Raw genomic sequence first — 4,574 nt, 5'->3', positions numbered from 1 at the left:
ACATAATGATGTGAATACACAAAGTAAAATCAACCTAGGTATAGGCTATTAGTAATAATAATTTTTGCATAATTATACGGACCTACCGTATAGGCCTACGGTATGCATAAATTAATCCAACGTGACCAATAGAAGGTCGTAGCTGCCGACCATGCTAACCAACAGCGCAGCTCTTTTACTTTGAGTCACGTGTCTTTTTCGTCCAATAAGAGCAAGGCTAGTCCGCGTTCCGGGCTGGCTGTCATTGCCTTTCATGTTAATCGTTGGGCCATTAACACCCTGCTGTGAGACCTCTCCACGGCTCTGATTCGCTTCCGGGCGATTTACGTGACACCAAAACTGTTAATTTCGCATTCTCTCAGCGCTCAAAATCAGACGAAAGTTAGGCAAGTCCGTGGGCGATTTGGGACGAGTTCATTGTCACAAATCCCCCTTTTCGTGCTGTGAGGTGTTGCCCCACCTGCAGCCCCAGAGATAGAAAGACATAGTCACAAGTCACAGGACAGACAGGAAGCACAACACAACTGGGCCTGACAACCATGTCATTTTCTTTTAATGTGTCTTCGACAGGTTAATGCAGAGTTCCTGTGCCTGACATATACTTGAGGAAGCATCTTGGAGGTTGTCAAGGAGAATGGAGGCATTGCCAGAAGGAAGGTAGGATCACTCATGGCTCCAACAGCTAATGGAAACTGTGGGTCTTTCTCAAATGCTAGGCCAGTGTCCTTCCAAGTGTATCAGCCTAATTAGTCACGCCCAGTGATTGGATACTTTTTGGTGAACTCTACAGAATATCCAATCACTGGGTGTGACTAATAAAGGGTATCCAATCACTGGGCGTGACTAATTAGGCTGATACACTTGGAAGGACACTGGCCTAGCATTTGAGAAAGACCCATTGTATTTGAGTTGCAAACAATCTAATGAAGTTGGGTATTAGGTATTAGAAGGTCAGATATTAGGTGACGCATGGCCCACCTCTAGGTTCACTGACTCTGAATTTTGAACAGTTCTGATTATGATGTTCACAAACGATCTGCACCCCAATAAAGAGAGCATGCGATAAATGGCACCTGCATATCACTGACAAGCACACTATTAAATGCCCCGTATTAGTGGCCATGGTTGTAATTCACTAGACATCAGCATTTTTACATTTAGTGCCATTAAAGCTACATAAAAAGTGTGCACAGTGTTAAGCTTTCTGCATTTTCTTTTTCCACCATCAGGACTAGAGTGGCGAAGTGATCCAAAGGCAGACTGCACATCTACGTATATGGTTTGCAAGGAACATCCCGTGCCAGAGACTGTGATACAAGGCATGGAGTTGTACAGTGAACTCGGAGCATCTCTTGTGCATGTGTGATGCTCTTTGGACTCGGTTACCGGTATATACCCTCAATCTCAACTCTGTGGATTTGGATTTACAATGGATTGGAAAATATGCCCAAAAGGTTCAATCACTATAAACTACAGTAAATATGTTGGACACTGGCAATCTCAGGTTCTACGCCATTGTATAAAAGGACAATCCATCGCATTTCTATGCATACTTTTCTGTGCTGTTCTCTGATCTGAGTTGATGATTTTTTTTGTCCTTATCTTAGCTCAGCATGGCATTGAGTATCATTGAGGGGTTTTTTTCTAAGCTTTTTCTATGCAGATTAAAAGATGAGCACTATAATGAAAGGCGTAATAACGCTTCAGTAGCACTTCATGGACACATTGATATCATAATTAAAAACATTTCTCTCTCCCTCTCCTCCCCCACTTTGGGAAAGAATCAAAGAGTCAAAAGTGCTCCTGTGTGCAGTTAATTCTAAAATGTCCATTCTCAAATAACATCTTTTTCATGAATGTCTAAGTAAATAAGTGAGTAAATAGACACATACTGTTCTGTTGAGAGTATGTTTTTCGGCCAGAGATATCTGACTGCATTCAAAATGGTGGATTAACATGCAGAGGACCCCACTATTATTCATTTGCCCAAGCGATTATGACATTACTTAGAATTTGCTGGTGGTTGTAAGCATTCATGAAAAAGATGACATTTCTGAACAGGCCACATAAATTAATGTGGTACAGTACACTGATAATGTCAGGTTTTCTGTTTAATTTCTGTTTAATCATACGACTATATTGTCTAGATTTTGGTGTTTCATTATCGTTTGACTGCATGTTTGTCCAGCTGATGAAATATTAATAAAAGAAATGTTTTGACATTCTTGTCAAGTATATTTTTCTCATACACCTAAACAAGATATTAATTCTACATGAGAAAATAAGCATTCTAGCTAAGAAAATCAGACTAGTTTTAAGACTTTAAATGAACTGGAAACAAGTAAATTTGCCTTGCTTTAAGCGTATTGTATGCTTGTTTTGAGCAATAATTTCTTGGATGACATCTAATTCTAAGCAATAATGACTAATAAAGGAGAAGAAATTGCTTAAAATAAGAAAACAAATCTTAACAAGCAACAGAAAAATAAGATTTTTATACTTGTTTCAAGTGTTTTTCTATGCCTACCACTTAGATATTATTTTCTTGTTTTAAGAATTCTTACCAAGTCCAATTTGCTCGCTGCACTGGCAGATTATTTTGCTCAAAATAAGCAAATTTTCACCTAAAACACTATATTTTTTGCTTATTTTTTTAGAGGGCTTTTTTGCAGTGTGCTTACATGCTTGCTTACATGCTTGCTTACATGCTTGCATACTTTCCTCTTTGTGAAAGTTTGCTGTATGTGGCATAATTTGTGGCATTGTTGCATATAATGTGCCTGCTGCAAATTAGGCATTGCTTTGAGAGCTAGCTTGTAGTGCTGCTTGTTTGCTGTGCTACTTGGTGCAAATTACGTTTTAAAAGACTGACCAATGCTATATTCATCATTGGCTCATCAAGAGATACAGTAAAAAGCCCACCTCCCACACTATCATTGTAACATAGCACTGCGTACTCTGAAATTTTATTCATGCCCTCACTTTCAAAGGACCACCGCAAACCATTTTCTCAATACAGCATAGCGCCATAGTATCATGCTCAAGGCACTCCAGTCATGGTGATCGATGGGAGGGTGGGGTGGTAACATGGCCATGGTACCACAGTTATGGAGAATGATGGGTGGGGTGGGAAGTTGCCATGGCCATATTCATGAATACAACTATGACCCAGTATTCGCCTGTCATCACACAGTACAATTCGACTTTTTAACTGAAATGTACTGTTATTTTACTTATACTACTGCACAAATATTGTAGAGCACTTTTAGTTTAACAATACTAATACTGTGAACGTTCTGTAGAGTACTGTTATTTAACAGTTCAATTGCTGCTGAAAAAATGTCATATACTGTGATACATTAAACAGCAATGAGCTGTATGTGATTTTTGGTGTGAAATAACAGTAGAATTACAGGTAAATATAGTTGCCAGTAACTGCCGTTATTTTGCAGGGAAATTTTCTTAGAGTGTACTATTATAAGGGGGGGGGGGGGGGGAAATCCCCCTTTAGGGAGACCTAAAGACTGGAGCCAATTCTGGTTGGCAACCCAGTGCTCTAACCACTGTGCAACGGCTGCCTAGCCCACGTCAGTTAATCTGACAGCAGCATTATATAGCCTAGGAAGTTTGAGACACACTGGCCTAGCCTACGTCAGTGGGGTGAAGCCTACAGGCCCCAATGTAAGAGGAGGCTCCCTAGCAGTGAAGAGGAGGCAAGGGCCCCGTAGGCTAACCAGAGAGACAAGAGAGATTCTACTATTGCAGGGGGGGGGGTGAAACCCCCACCAACTGGTTGCCTGGTTAACACCAGGTGGGGAACTGCATATTGTAAATTCCGTACGGGGCAGAATACTTGACTATTATGACACACTGCCCTGCTCTCTGATTGGCCAGAGAAACTGTAAAGGTCGGAATGCTTGGCCATTATGACACAGGGCCCATGATCTTGTCCGTTATGAGTCATCCTCGCCAGACTGTCTTTCAGATCGAAACGATTGTGTAGATCTAAAGGCAGTATGGGAGTTCTCAGGCTAATTGCAAGGGGGAGGGGTGGGGTGAAATCCCCCTTTAGGCAGACCTAGGCAGACCTAAGGACTATTCTATTCAATGCTAGGAGTATTATGACACGCCCCTTTAGGCAGACTGGAACCTGGTCATGTTAGGTGCCCATAGCAAGCAATTACATTGGCATATCTCTATATGCTTAAAGAATCTCTGATATAATTTAGGTGCTGTTTATACATACCTGGGTATTTTGATAAACGAACATATTTGTTCTCTACGCTTAGCAAAATATTTTCGTTCACATCAAAGGCAAATACGCATAAATATGCTGTTGAGAGCTGTCATAAATGCGTTTAGCCTGTGCGCCGTAAGTCGAAGTCTCCATTTATCTCTGTTTATATACAAATGCTAACCGGAGATTTTAAAAAATCTCCACTTTTGTCTGAGTATTTTTGGAGCTTCGTTTATAGAAGGAAAACCTTTGGTTGTTTGTGAACAAAAGGCACAACCGAAGGGGAAGGTCTTCGTATATCAAAATAGTATGTATGAACAGCACCTTAGTTATATTC

The sequence above is a fragment of the Engraulis encrasicolus genome, unplaced genomic scaffold (assembly GCF_034702125.1).
Source record: "Engraulis encrasicolus isolate BLACKSEA-1 unplaced genomic scaffold, IST_EnEncr_1.0 scaffold_39_np1212, whole genome shotgun sequence".
Taxonomy (NCBI): domain Eukaryota; kingdom Metazoa; phylum Chordata; class Actinopteri; order Clupeiformes; family Engraulidae; genus Engraulis; species Engraulis encrasicolus.
Note: the sequence above shows the minus strand (reverse complement) of the source record.